Here is a 14733-nt window from a genome sequence, read left to right as displayed (position 1 = left end):
AACGGAAATGTTGCGAATTGATTCGTGACACCCATTAAAAAGGAAAAATTACCAAAAGCATAATTTAAAAAGCGGTCTTGAAATTCCATCAACATATCTGAAAGACAGAGTTGTCATAAGCCAGTTGTATAAAGATATCCCAGCAGAGCACTAATATGCAGCTTTGACATAACCATGAACTTACAATCCTTTCACTTACAGCAGAATGAATATCTAGAACCAGTAAATTCTTGTTTCAGTCCACAACCCAGTTATTCTAGGGGCTTTCTCTGGTTAGCTCTTTACTTGTAGAAACAACTATTCTTCTATGACACTTCCATGAAAAATCAATGATAATGGAAATACACTCAATCACTGACCAACGCGGAAAACAGGGATTAGGCAAGGACCGTGCTACTCAAACATGCGTCACTCAGACAACATGTTTGCATGTATAATGGTACAATGTGTTCTGGTAACTTTCCAAAACTCTCACTTTTACTCCTTCTTGCCACCCTAACCCACATAAATTACCCTATACTTATACCCACCATCAAGCAACACACTGAAAGATACATAACCCTTGTAAGTAAGTACATGAATGGTATTAATCCAGGATTAACTAAAACAAAAGTTAGCCTGGGTACCAGTGTGTTGTTGATGTGTAGCTCCCTGGTATGCTCCCCCATCCCCAATGTTGTTGCTGTCATAAAGTTTCATCTTCACTTGTATCATGAGGCCTTTGGTAGAGACGTTGTTCTTTCTCTGGCACTCCACATACCACCCTATGAGCTTCTAAGTCAGCTTCAGGACATTATGAACTTTCACTGCTGCCAAGTTTGCATCACTGGGGTTCCCACACACGATCTTCTCTATCTTCTCCTGGTACTTCCAAATTGTTCTGATGGTGCTTTCATTCACACCATTTCTACCTGCCTCTTTCCCTGCTCTAACTCCTTTACTATCTCTGTAATGCTAGGTGAAAAAGGCCCGACTCCTCGGTCCTAAAACACCTAACGTGTAGCGGGGTCCTCTTTCGTGACCGGAGCTTAGTGCAATGAAAGAGAGGCAGGACAAAAACTCTAGGCAATAACCTTTTACACGTATAGTCCCACAGTCAGACACAGGACAAAATACAGATATTACAACACGAATAGTGACACAGAAATAAAACATTTCTTAGGATATTAGTATCTCGCAGGATACTGACTTAACCACTACGGTTGCCAATACAGAAAGTCTAGTGAACATGTGTACAGGGAACACGGGCGCGCGTGAGAGCGCGGGAGGGGGAGTTCACACGGGTGGGAGGGGAAGGACTCGTGACGAGCCGGAACAGAGTTATAGTACTATTGGGAAAGGATACGCCTTTCTAATTTACTCTTAGTATCACTTGATAGAAAAAGGGTTTTGATATTTGATCTATCACTCGTTTATATTACGTTAGTTATGGGGAGGAGATGCGGTAGGGAGAGAGGGAATAGCGGGACACTGGATATTCACTGTATTTACGGTAATACAAAGGGACGGATATTATTCTCATTTTCTATGGTTTTCCGACAGCAAGGGACATACGTATACTTTCACTACAGAGACTTCCTCAGGGGAAGAGTTCTTACTGGTTTCTTACGAGGGCGTCACTTATGAGTCAGAGTTCTCGGGATTCACTCACTGTTCTCATCGTTACTGGCCCGTAATTTCACTCGCCCTGCTACTGGATATGAATTTAGTCACTATATCACTGTAACCTGTTTTCTAGGGCAACGTCACACTTAATATAATTTCCGTCACTAGTCTTGGGGCAATACCACACTTACATATATTCACTCGTGTTGTGGGGGTGGCGGGGAGACACGCCGGCGTCTATTTAGCCGGGCTAGGGGCACCGCTAGGGACAGGCGTGCCGAGAGGGCACGGGATGGCTTGCAGGGGCGTCTTCTCTCATCCAGGGCTGCACGTGGTGCACAGGCCAGTAGTCTCCGGGCTGGGATTAGGGGTGTGGCCCTCAGGGCTGGGCCCAAACAGGTCTAGGAATCTCTGGCTCCTGTCTCTGCCAGAGGTGGAGGTCCGTCGCCGTCTCTTGGGCGTGGAGAGGTTGCTCCCGGGAGTCCTGGGGAGGGCCCGAGGAGGCTGAGGGCTGCGGTCCCCAAAATCAAGGGGCGCCGTCAGGTGGGGGCTGCGGCACCGTCTCGTGCTGGGGCCCAACAGGTGAGTCTTCTCTAGGGCCAGGCGTAAGGACCGGAGGCCAGAGGAGGCCGTTAGGCCTCGCGGGGTCCCTCTGGTGCTGGGGAGCCGGGCGTCTGTCTCACGCAGGGGAGATGTCGGCACCTCTGTCTGGCCGTAGGGCCTGGCAATAGGCCGTGGCTCTTGGGGGAGTCAGCACACCTCTGGTCGTCTCTCCAGAGGACGTGGACTCGTCTCTTCTGCAGGAGGGGGGAGCGGCAATCGGCCGTCTCAGGGGCAGCGCCTATGGAGCGGCAATAGGCCATCTCCTTCGGCAGGAGGGGTGAGCAGCAATCGGCCGTCTCGGGCACAGCACCTCTAGGCGGCAATCGGCCATCTCCTTCAGCAGGAGTGAGTGGCAATAGGCCGTCTCGGGGGCAGTGCTTCCAGAGCGGCAAGCGGCTGTCTCCTTCGGCAGGAGGAAGGAGCGGCAATCGACCGTCTCAGGGGCAGTACCTCCAGAGCGGCAATCGGCCGTCTCCTTCGGCAGGAGGAGTGAGCGGCAATCGGCCGTCTCCTTCGGCAGGAGGAGTGAGCGGCAATCGGCCGTCTCAGGGGTGGCGCTTCCAGAGCGGCAATCGGCCATCTCCTTCAGCAGGAGGGGTGAGCGGCAATCAGCCGTCTCAGAGGCGGCGCTTCCAGAGCTGCAATCGGCCGTCTCCTTCGGCAGGAGGCTTGAGCAACAATAGGCTGTCTCAGGGGCGGCGCTTCCAGAGCGGTAATCGGCCGTCTCCTTCGGCAGGAGGGTTGAGAGGCAATAGGCCGTCTCAGGGGCGGCGCTTCCAGAGCGGCAATCAGCTGTCTCCTTCGGCAGGAGGGTGGAGCGACAATCGGCCGTCTCCTGGGGCAGAAGAGATGAGTGGCAATAGGCCGTCTCGGCAGAAACACCTTCAGTGCGACGCTTGGCCGACTGACGAAGGCGGGAGCGGCAATCGGCCGTCTCCAGAGGGGCGCTAACGGAAACTGAAATATCAGTTCCACCCCAGTCTGATCTGGCAGTCCCACTCCCCGAAGGTAGTGTCCTCCTTCTGCTATGGTGGCGGTGCGACAGTTGGGTGTTATAAGGGCGGACGGCCCGGGCTGGCTTATGCTGTTGTCGTATTGGGTCCCCTAGTGTGGGTGTGGCTACTCCGTGGGGTCCGGGTAGGGGTGTCGGTGTGTTTCTGGGGGCACTGCGCTGTTCCTCTCTCACTGCGGTTCTGGGGGCACTGCACTGTTTCTCACCGTGTTTCCGGGGGCACTATGTAGTTCTTCTCTCACGTCGTTTCCAGGGGCACTGACTTGCAAGCCACGCATTTCAATCTCATACTTCTGGGCATATGGGAAGGTGCGCCACGTTCTTGGTGGCTGGGGCTGATGATGTAGCACAACTTGAGTCAGTGTCATTTCTCGACACCCAAACACAAAAAAAATCTTGCGAAAAGAACTTTGCAAGATGCAAGAAAGGACTGATGGCCGAGTGCTCATTTGGGCCGAAATGTGTTGGGAAGTGTGAAATTGAATGAAGAATGTGGAACTGAACGCTAAGTTACGAGAATACATGGATGAAAGAGTAATTTAGTTCTGCTTAGCAAACACTTTCATTCCATTTCCAAAAACTACGAAACTCATGAGTGTGGGACAGAACTCAGTGAGACGTGAGGAAGGACTGACAGCCATATATTCAGTTGATCCAAAATGTGTTGGGAAGTGTGAGATTGAACAAAGAACACGGAAATGAACGCTAACTTACAAGAACACATGGATGAAAGAGTAATTTTTTTCTGATTAGCAAGGATTTTCATTCCATTTCGTCCCCTAAAATTGTGAAACCTATAAAATATCATCTAAGCATACAGCCTTCGAGTGTGCCCACGACAGGTACCCGGATGTAAGCCAGCCTATCATGGCGAGTCTGGCGGTGACATCACCATGCGCGACTTTCAAATTTCGTTGCCAAGCCAGCTGACTTCCCGCGTGAGATTGAGTTTTTCCCCGTGTTGATTATGACCTGTCGCATTATGCTGAGCTTCTTAGGACACAAACTTGTTGTTCAACCGCATGTTTGGACTGAGTGTATATGCAGTACTTGTAAATAACACATGGTTTCTCCTCTGCATGTGGGTTTGCCCCTGCCATTGCACATGCTAACCTAACTGGGGGCTTTGCTCCCTAGACCCCCCCCCCGTCATTATCATCATCTCACACTGTGCATAACTAAATAGGGTGGTAAAAAATATCTAAACTGTCCCTGCTTTTTTTTTTTTTTTTATGAACTGGGGAAGGAAAAATGAAGTACTGTAAATATATTCATTCATTCATTGACTCATCATCTAATTTAAAAAATAAAATTCTACAGAAAACATTACATGCTTCTTGCATTTGTAAAAATCTGTAACAGCCAGACTTAAACTAATGTGGGCTGAAGTTTGGGAAAAACTAATCAGGGGAATTGGTTTCAAAAGAGAAGCAGTTCGGAAAGTAAAGAAATTCTGATGGGTGGAAGTTCTGCAGTATGGCAGTGTGACAGTCCTGTTATGCTGGTGTTTTTAAGGCGACTTCTCGTCGTAAAAACACTAGCGACTGAAGCGGAGTCCTCTTTCTAGACAGGAAGTAAAGCACCAACAAAGGAACAGGACATAAAAACCAGGCAGTATACCTTAACACATCTATTACCTTAATTCTAGCCGTAACAACACAACGCAGAGTGATATTTGAGATACAGGGGAACAGAGACACAGAGTTAATATTCAGCACCACAAAATAGAGTTACACTCAGTACACACTACAATGTTCATACAGGGAGATCTTGAATTATATATGGTGTTGTTTATGTGTCACTTTTAGGCAGGATATATACTGATTGGTTCGCAAAGGGGATAAACAAGATTGGGAGTCTATAGGGAAAATATTACTATAAATAAGGTAGGGTGCGGATAGCGACACTTGACACAGTCACCTTGTCAAGGCGACACGCACACTCAGGCTTTTGCCGGGCCCGCTCACCCTTACCTTATGTGTTCACAGAAAGTTCTCTTATATGGGGGGAACTTGGATAATTACACTAAAGTTCATTATCTGCCCTGCCAACACTGAGTTCTTGTGGACTATTATTAACTACACTGTTCTTCACTTAGTCACTGTTCACTGTTCTTTTTCCCGACTTGTTCTTAACACAGGGGGGGGAGAGTCACTATTTTCCCATATCTCCTGGGTAACGTTCACTCTGGGTCACACTCGTAGGTGGGGTGCAGGGAGGCTCTCCCGTCTGGGGGCCTTGACCTGACAGGCGGCCCTCGAGTTGGGGCCGCGTCGGTGTGGTGCAGGGAGGCCCTCTCGTCTGGGGGCCTCGACCTGATAGGTGGCCCTCGGGACTGGGACCGAACAGCCGGAGTAGTCGGGCCTGTCGTCTTTGGCTCCGTGGAGTGAGGGAGCCAGGATCGCCTTCATCAGGAGCTGGAGGGTCTGGCCTGGGTGTCCTGGGACTGCGGGCGCCAAGGGGGAGAGGCGCCGTCAGGACTGGGCTGCGGCAGCTTCTCCTTCGGGACTCGGGCAGGAACAAGGAACTCCCGGGCGTGGGCGGTAGGTCCGATATCGGGCCTTGCCACCACTCTAGTGTCTCCTCCGGGGCTATATTCCCGGGTGGTGACGAAGGGCTTCCACAAGGGAAAGAGGCTGGAGAAGGACTCACGTCACTCGTGTCCTCTCTAGTATGTCCTGAGGCCGGAGCCTTGGGTCACCTTACCCTGGTACGTACATTGGCTGTAGCCATGTACTTGCCCGGCGTACGAGGAACAACTGAAGGGCGTACAAGGCCGCTCCTTCCCCGCCACGTATAGAGACTATCGGCGCGGTGTTGCTCCCGTAGTAGGGGACAAGCCAGAGTGAGGGGCACAGAGGCCACACTCTCTCCAGTACGAACTGAAACTACCTTCAGGGGCTTCTCTACCCTGGTACGTGCCCCGGCCGGAGACGAGTGCCTACCCGTCTTACTGAGAGCAACTGAAGGGCGTACAAGGCTGCTCCTTCCCCGCCACGTATAGAGACCGTTGGCGCGGTGTTGCTCCCGTAATAGGGAAGAGCTACACCTACGGTAGCAGGGGCTCTGTAATGCTGGGTGAAATTAGGCTCGACTTCTCGTTCCTATTTCACCCAACGTGGAGCGGGGTCCTCTTTCGAGACCGGAGCTAGTGCAATAAAGACAGGCAGGACACAAAAACTCTCGGCAACAACCTTTACACGTATATTACCACAGTCAGACACAGGACAAATCAGCAGATATTACAACACAATATAGAGCAATATAAAACCTTATCTAGGATATGTGTATCTCGCAGGATACTTGCTTTTCTGATACTAATGACAACACAACAATCCTAGTGTATCAGGAGTGCAGTAAATATAGGTGTGCGCGGGGCGCGGGGGGGGAGTTGTGACTCACTAGGAGGAGATAGGGGAGGTGCGGGGAGTGACTTAGAACGGCTAGGAGAAAGTTATGATAATACTGGAAGGCGGCAGATATTAGCCGTGAAGTTTATATGGTTTCCACTAGCCAAGATACTTTGGTAAATAACTCTGGTCCTTGATTTACACTTACTTGAGATTTGGGAGCGAGAGCGAATAGTAAATAAGATTTTATGGGTAGCGTGGGGAAGGAGAGAATACTGTTAATATTTCCTTTCACGAAATTCCTTCACCGTAATGGGGGTATGACTTTATAGGCACAGGCTTATTAATTATATAACAGAGATGTCCTCACGGGTATAGTCCATAGATCTCGTTTCACAGCGTGGGGAAAGATAGAATACTATTAACACTTCTTTTCACAATATTCCTTCACAGCAATGGGGGTATAAAGGCATAGGCTTATTAATTATATAACAGGGATGGCACTCGCACGTATAGTCATTCAGATCTTAGTCCACGTTCTCGCCCTTTAACTTCTCACTGTGATCTGATTTGCCCCGATATGCACTACATGAATTCACTGCACAATACTTACTCTAGGGGAGAGTCACACTTAACCTAAATCACTCATGTTACATTATCACTCGTATTCATCAGGGAGATAGACAGGAACATGGCATCGGTGATCCGGCTGAGCTAGGGGCACCGTCAGTGCAGAGCGTGCCGAGAGGGCACGGGGAGGCTCGCAAGGGCGTCCTCTCATGTCCTGGGCTCCCTGTGGCTCCCGGACTTGGCTCCGGCGTGTGGCCCTCGGGACTGGGGCCGAATAGCTCCAGGAACCTCTGTGACAGGTCCCGGCGTCTTGGGGGCGTGGGGAGGTCTCGCCCGGGTGTTCTGGGGAGAACTGAGAGAGACGGTGGGCTGCTGTCTCCAGTGTCTAGGGGTGCCGTCAGGGGAGGACTACGGCAGTGACTTTCACTGGGGTCCGTCAGGTGCGTCTGCTCTAGACCCAGGCGTAGAGAACAGAGACCAGGGGAGGCTGGGAGGCCTGTCCGGGATACTCTGGGACAGAGAGCCTGGACTTCAGTCTCTGGCCGTGGGAACGTCCCTCTCCTTTGCACGCCCTCGGAGCGACCATAGATCGTCTCACGAGGCTGGGAGCGACCACAGATCGTCTCTACCTGAACACTTTGGGAGCGACCATTGATCGTCTCTACCTGGACACTGTGGGAGTGACCATTGATCGTCTCTACCTGAGCACTGTGGGAGCGACCATTGATCGTCTCTACCTGGACACTGTGGGAGCGACCATTGATCGTCTCTACCTGAGCACTGTGGGAGCGACCATTGATCATCTCTACCTGGACACTGTGGGAGCGACCATTGATCGTCTCTACCTGAGCACTGTGGGAGCGACCATTGATCGTCTCTACCTGGACACTGTGGGAGCGACCATTGATCGTCTCTACCTGAGCACTGTGGGAGCGACCATTGATCGTCTCTACCTGAACACTTTGGGAGCGACCATTGATCATCTCTACCTGAACACTGTGGGAGCGACCATTGATCATCTCTACCTGAGCACTGTGGGAGCGACCATTGATCATCTCTACCTGGACATTGTGGGAACAACCATTGATCGTCTCTACCTGAACACTTTGGGAGCGACCATTGATCGTCTCTACCTGAACACTTTCGAAGCGACCATTGATCGTCTCTACCTGAACACTGTGGGAGCGACCATTGATCGTCTCTACCTGAGCACTGTGGAAGCGACCATAGATCGTCTCTACCAGAACACTTTGGGAGCGACCATAGATCGTCTCTACTGAAACACTTTGGGAGCGACCATAGATCGTCTCTACCAGAGGGGCGCCGTCTGGAGTTTGAGTTCTAACTCCACCCCTAGCTAGCTCAGAAATTCCGCCACGCGAAGGTCGTGTCCTTCTCCTACGGTGGCGGCGGCGTGGTGGCTGCATGTCACAGGGGCATACGGCCCGGGGCTGACATGCGTCGCTGTTGCCCGGAGTGGTGGTGGCTGGTGGCGGCTACCCCATGGGGTCCGTGTGGGGGTGTCGGCATGTTTGCGGGCAAACTCTGTTGTTCTTGGTTTGCCCTGTCGTCGGGGATACTATGGTATTCTTCGGGGGCACTGTTCAAACCACACATTTTACCACCCTCCCCCTGTAAAAAGTCACGTCCCTGTGGCTGGAGGTGGAACACTAGTGTGTTCGGGGTGGTGTAGATGGGCTGGAGGTGTCGCAGTGTAGTCTGCCAGGCGACAGTGTAGGAGTTCTCCTCTTGTGCTGGGTCGTAGGTGAGGAAGAGTGTGGAGGGGGCGGTGGTAGACTGGAGGATGTTTAACAGGTGGTGTGGCCCGCGGAGTCGGTAGTTCCTGCTAAGGGTAGGTGCCCATATGGCCCGCTTGACTCTCATGTTGCTTGGTGTGGCTGTCGGTGTGGTTGGGGGCTGAATGCTGGATACTGTGGGTAAGGGCCGGGTTTTGTGTCGTGGTAATGTGGTGTTGAGTCTCTGGGGAGTACAGGTAGAGGGGATTTGGGCCTGGTGTAGCTTGATGGTGTGAAGTCGTGGAGAGGTGGGTGGTGTAGGGGTGTGTGAGTATCGGGCAGGTGGGCGTGAGAGGCGGCCCGAGCGGGTGGTGTTGGTCTTGAGGGTTGGGGTGAGGGGAGAATTGGGCGTCAGAGGTGGGCAGGTTGTTTTGCGTGTCGCGGGCGTGGTGGGGCGTGGTGTTGGTGGAGTGGGCGTACAGATGGTGGGTGGGGGAAGGGGGGTGGTAGGGGGTTGCGGGGAGGGTGTGGTGGTGTGGGCGGAAGATGTGGGAGTGGGTGGCTGGGATGGGCATGTTGTTTTGCGTGTTGGGGTCGCAGTGTGGGCGGCCTGGGTGTACGGATGGTGGGTAGGGGAGGGAGGGTGGTAGTGGGTTGTGGGGAGGGTGTCGTTGCGTGGGCAGAAGATGTGGGAGTGGGGATTGAGGGGGAGGCCATGGAAGGAAGGGGTGAGGGTGAGGGAGGGGTGGTGGGGGAGGCGTCAGGTGAGGTGCTGGGGGAGGTGGCGGTCGGGGAGGTGGAGGTGGTAGGGGGGGCAGAGTGGGAGGGTGAGGAGGAGACGTAGCACTCATATGCGACTGTAGAGGGTGGGGCGGGGGCTGAACGGGGCTGGGGGTGTGGGGCCGGAGCGGGGGAGGTGGGCATGCAGAAAGGCCACACGTGTCGGTTGCGGAGGGTATGGGGAGTGCCGTGGTAGTCCACGACCACCTGGTAAGGGTTGGGGACTTTGATGATGGTGTGGGGCCCCGTGAAACGGGGGGCGAGCTTGTGGGGGGTGGGAAGTTGGGCTACGACGACTGTGTCGCCCGGGTTGAAAGGGTTGGTGGCTGTGTCGGGTTCAAGGTCTAAACTCCTCTCCAGGTGGTATATCCGCTCTTTTAGCAGGTGTAGCGGGTCTGTGGTGGGAGCGGGAGCGGGCGGTTGCAGGTGATGGTGTAGGGGTAGTAGGAGGGGGGTTTCGCCAAAGATTCTTTCGTGGGGGGAAACCCCGTCTTCTCAGGGGCACAAATTCATGCCTCACTGGACGATTTTCACGTGTGCCAGCCAATCGTCGTCTTTTGTAGCCTTGATTCTGGTGCGTAGCTGATTGACAAGGGTACGATGGCTACGTTCACATACCGCGTTCCCTTGGGGGCCAGTACGGCAAGGAGTGGGAGATCTTGTATCCGAAAATTCTGGCCAGTTCTTCCCAGACTTTTCCGGAGAACTCGGGGGCATTATCGGAATGGATGGCTTGGGGAATGCCAAAGTAAGGGAACATATGTCAGAGTAGGGCATCGGCGACAGCGACAGCATGATGTTCCTTAGCTGGGCAGGCTACTACGAATTTGGAGTACGTGTCTAAAAAAGTGATCACGTATTTATATCCAGATTTAGGGGGAAGAGGGCCTACTACGTTGATCGCCAGGAGTTGCCAGGGCTTGTGGGTGGTGATATGGCCAGATGGCCCGGCGGTCCGGGTGATATCTTTCCCAAGCGCGCAGGCGCGGCAAGTCTGAATAATTTCCTTGGCGACGGTGGAGGGGTTTGGGGCCCAATAAATATCATTGAACACCTGTAGTAACTTTTTGGTGCCCAAATGGATGCCATTGTGAGCATGTAGGTGGCGTAGGGTGTCGTGTGCCGCATCAGGGGCCAAGAGGATGTGCCCGGACGGGGTTAGAAGGTGGTCGCCCTGTCGGCACGGCTTGGGGAACAGGTGAGCAGGGATCCAGGGGGGCTGTTCCCTGTGGTGCCAGAGTTTTAGTAGGTCAGGGTCCAGTTGGACCGCGTGGATGGGAAGGCGGGAGAGGGCATCTGCTTTGGTGTGGAGCTTTCCGGGTCTGTATGAAATCTCGTACTGAAACTCCTCTAGGGTGTCACGCCACTGGACGATTTGGGCATTATGGGAGTCTGATTGGCGCAGCCACTGGAGTGATTGGTGGTCGGTGATTATCGTGACTTGGGTCCCAGAAAGATAAGCCCTGAAATATTGGAGGGCCCAGATTATGCCGAGGCATTCTCGCTTGGTGGTGGCATAATTTTTTTCGGCTGGGTTCAGAGTGCGGCTGGCACATGCGATGATGTGTTCCCGGCCGGCTTGTACCTGGGCTAGGATGGCGCCTATCGCGGTAAGGGATAGGTCCGTGTAGAGGCGAAAAGGGAGGGCATGCCAACGGCCATACCACATTGAGTACACCCCTTCCCGTCCGATCAGCGAAGTTAAGCAACGTTGGGTCTGGTTAGTACTTGGATGGGTGACCGCCTGGGAACACCAGATGCTGTTGGCATCCCTACGTGTCAAGTGGGGTTGGTGGAGGATTAGTGCCCCTCCCTGTAAAACAATTAACTCTAAGCCCTTGGCCACTCCGTTTGGGATACATGGCGTCTGGCAATGAATGAATGAAATGAAATAGTCGGGGAAGGCCACGATGTGGGACGAGACAAGCTTGTCTTTTAGCTGTTGAAAAGCAGCTCGCCGATCCTCGGTCCAGAGGAAAGGTTTCCCTTTTCGTGTCAAGTCGTGAAGCGGCTTAGCGATCTGCGCAAATCCCTTCACGAAGCGACAGTAGTAGGACGTGAGTCCCACGAAGGCACGGACGCCGTGGACATCCTGCGGAGGTGGTATGTCCGCTATGGCACGAAGCTTGTCGGGATCTGGGGAAATTCCTGCTTGGGAAATAGTATGTCCTAGGAATGAGACAGTTTTAGCAGCCAGGACACATTTAGAAGGATGTAGCTTGAGGCCTGCCTGGCAAATTCGAGTGAAAACTCGACGGAGGCGCTGCAAGTGGTCGGCCCAAGTCTGGCTAAAAACAATGACGTCATCAAGATAGGCTAAACATATTTCCCAAGTGAGGCCGCTCAAGACAGATTCCATTAGTCTGGAGAATGTGGCAGGGGCATTGCAGAGGCCAAATGGCAGGACATTAAATTCGTAATGTCGGCCATTACTGGTGGAAAAGGCCGTCTTGCCTTGGTGGTCCGGGTGGACGGGGACCTGCCAGTATCCAGACTGGAGGTCGAGGGTAGAAAACCAAGACGCCCCGTAGAGGGAGTCTAGGGAATCGTCAGTGCGGGGGAGGGGGGTGGCATCTTTAATGGTGACGACATTCACACGGCGGTAGTCGATGCAAAACCGCATCATGCCGTCTTTCTTTTTCACTAGAACGACGGGGGAGTACCACGGGCTGGTGGAGGGGGAGATAACACCTGCCTCTTCCATTTCGCGCACCTGGCGGTCCTCCTCTTCTCTCTGTCGGGGGTTCTTGCGTCGTGAAGGTTGTCGTATCGGTGGGCCTGTCGTATGGATTTCGTGCGACAGGTACGTAGTATGCCCTATATCTGCGTGTCCTCTCGCAAACAAATCCTGGAAATCCAGGAGGAGGTGGCGTAAAGTGTCTGACTGTTGGAGAGATGGTCAGGGATGGGGGGTAGAGTGGCGGGGATGTGGGAGGAGGATGGGGCACAGGGCTCGGCTTCCTCCATCTCTCCGATGATAAGCCCTTTGGGGAGGGTGAGAGGGGACGGGGCGAGATTGGCGATGCGGATGGCGGCGTGGTGGGGAGGGAGGAAGGTAGGGGACACAAGGCAGGCAGAAAGGGGTCCGGAGGGGAGGAGGGGGGAGAACAAAACGGATGGACCTGAGGGCCTGTTCAGGGGCTCCCATGCCTCATGGTGGGAGGGGATGGTAACGGCGGCAGAGATGGTGGCAGGGAAAGAGGGGGCAGGAGTGGGGTGGAAAGGCACAGGAGGAAAAAGAGGGAGGCAAAGAAGGGGGGAAGAATGGGGGCGCTCGGGGGAGGAAGAGGGTGAATCCTCCAGCCGGGGCCGCGGCATACATGTGCAAATGGCTGGGGTGGAACGGGGTGGGGGCGGAACTGGAGTTGTCGGTGGTGACAGTCGATTGTGGCTCCAAGTTTTTGAAGTAAGTCTAGCCCTAAATACCCGTCATAACTTCGGCAGGAGGAATCAAAAATGATGAATGGGTGTTGGGTGGACACTGGCTGGTGGGTGTCGACCCGTAGGGCCCGAGTTTCCCCACGGATGGGCAGGGGGCCATCCCCCGCGTCCACAAGGTGAGTGGTAGTAGGGCGGAGTGGGCCAAACCGCGATTTGTAGCGGGAGAAATAGTGGCTGTAAAGGCAGGATCTGGCTGCTCCCGTATCAACTAGTAGCCTGGCCTTCACGCCGTTTATTTTCATCTTGTGGTATACTGGGGGGCGATACTTAGGGGTGATGGCCCCCGCCACCGTGGGTTGGTGCGGGGGCAGGCCTAAAAATCCAGCTGGCTAGGGCTCTCGTGCTCCTGTTCCTGCTCTCGTTCTCCTGGAGGGGGTTCATCCATGGGCATCAGCTCGTCCCCTGTGGCCTCGCCTTCTAAGGCGGACACTTTACGCAAACCCGGGGTTGTGATTCTGCGGCGAGCAGCTTTCAGCTGGTCCCGTATGTCGTGAAGGGGGCAGCGAGAGTTGCAGGCTGTGAACTCCCACGGGTTGATGAGAATTAGGTTTGGGTTTTCTTGCGGGGCGGGGCGCCGACGGGAGGGGTGTGCCCTGGGCGGGCTAGGCGTCGGGGTCGGGCTGGTGTGGGGCAGAGGCGGACGCGGTGTGGCTGGGGGAGCCGGGGGTCGGGTGGGGAATTTCTTAACAACGTTAATTTGTTGTGGAGAAAGGCAGGCGGTCAGGAGGCGCCGTATCAGCTGTATATCTCTATCCATGTCTCCTGTTGGGTCATGGATAGTAAAGTGTTGCTTCACAACACTTGGGAGTACTCGGAGCAGAGTATTAAATGTATGCTGATCCCGGGTTTCCTCATCTGCCTCCGGGTAAGCAGAAGTAACCAGGCGTCTTGCCTGTAACAGGGTATTATCTAAATCCCCGTCGAATGCAAAACTATCCAATTTGGATAGAGCCACTACTTTCCCTAATGATGGGGTGATGGCTTGGACAGTGAACTTGGTAAAGTTCTGCCAGGTGAGTTCTGGGACGATTTTCGGCGCTATGTTTGCTGCGGCTTTATCCAATAGTGGTAGTATGACTGCAATTTTTTGTTGGTCATTTTCAAAGCCAATATCCAGTAAGGATTTAATTATTGCAAGATATGTGTGTATATCATACTGGTCGGGGTCAAACTTGGGTGACTGAACGTCCGGTTTAGTTACCATTTTCCCAAATATTTCCTGATTATCTCTCTTCTACGCCCAGGTCTAGAACCACCGCTGGCCACCAGTGTAATGCTGGGTGAAATTAGGCTCGACTTCTCGTTCCTATTTCATCCAACGTGGAGCGGGGTCCTCTTTCGAGACCGGAGCAATAAAGAGAGGCAGGACACAAAAACTCTCGGCAACAACCTTTACACGTATATTACCACAGTCAGACACAGGACAAATCAGCAGATATTGCAACACAATATAGAGCAATATAAAACCTTATCCAGGATATGTGTATCTCGCAGGATACTTGCTTTTCTGATACTAATGACAACACAACAATCCTAGTGTATTAGGAGTGCAGTAAATACAGGTGCGCTCGGGGCGCGGGGGGGGGAGGAGTTGTGACTCACTAGGAGGAGATAGGGGAGAGGCTGGGAGTGACTT

The 14733-nt window shown here is 53.3% G+C and overlaps 1 non-coding gene across 1 annotated transcript; it reads left to right on the top strand.

Annotated features, from left to right (window-relative positions):
• Positions 1 to 11306: 11306 nt before the first annotated feature.
• On the top strand, positions 11307 to 11425 carry LOC145402962 (5S ribosomal RNA). Its single transcript, XR_013897898.1, has one exon. It is a non-coding gene; the product is annotated as a 5S ribosomal RNA (ribosomal RNA).
• Positions 11426 to 14733: the final 3308 nt, after the last annotated feature.

Source organism: Coenobita brevimanus, chromosome 59, assembly GCF_032717465.1.
Source record: "Coenobita brevimanus isolate Jiangsu-jjx chromosome 59, ASM3271746v2, whole genome shotgun sequence".
Taxonomy (NCBI): domain Eukaryota; kingdom Metazoa; phylum Arthropoda; class Malacostraca; order Decapoda; family Coenobitidae; genus Coenobita; species Coenobita brevimanus.
The sequence above is the reverse complement of the archived record's forward strand: the minus strand, read 5'-3'. Positions and strand labels throughout refer to the sequence as shown.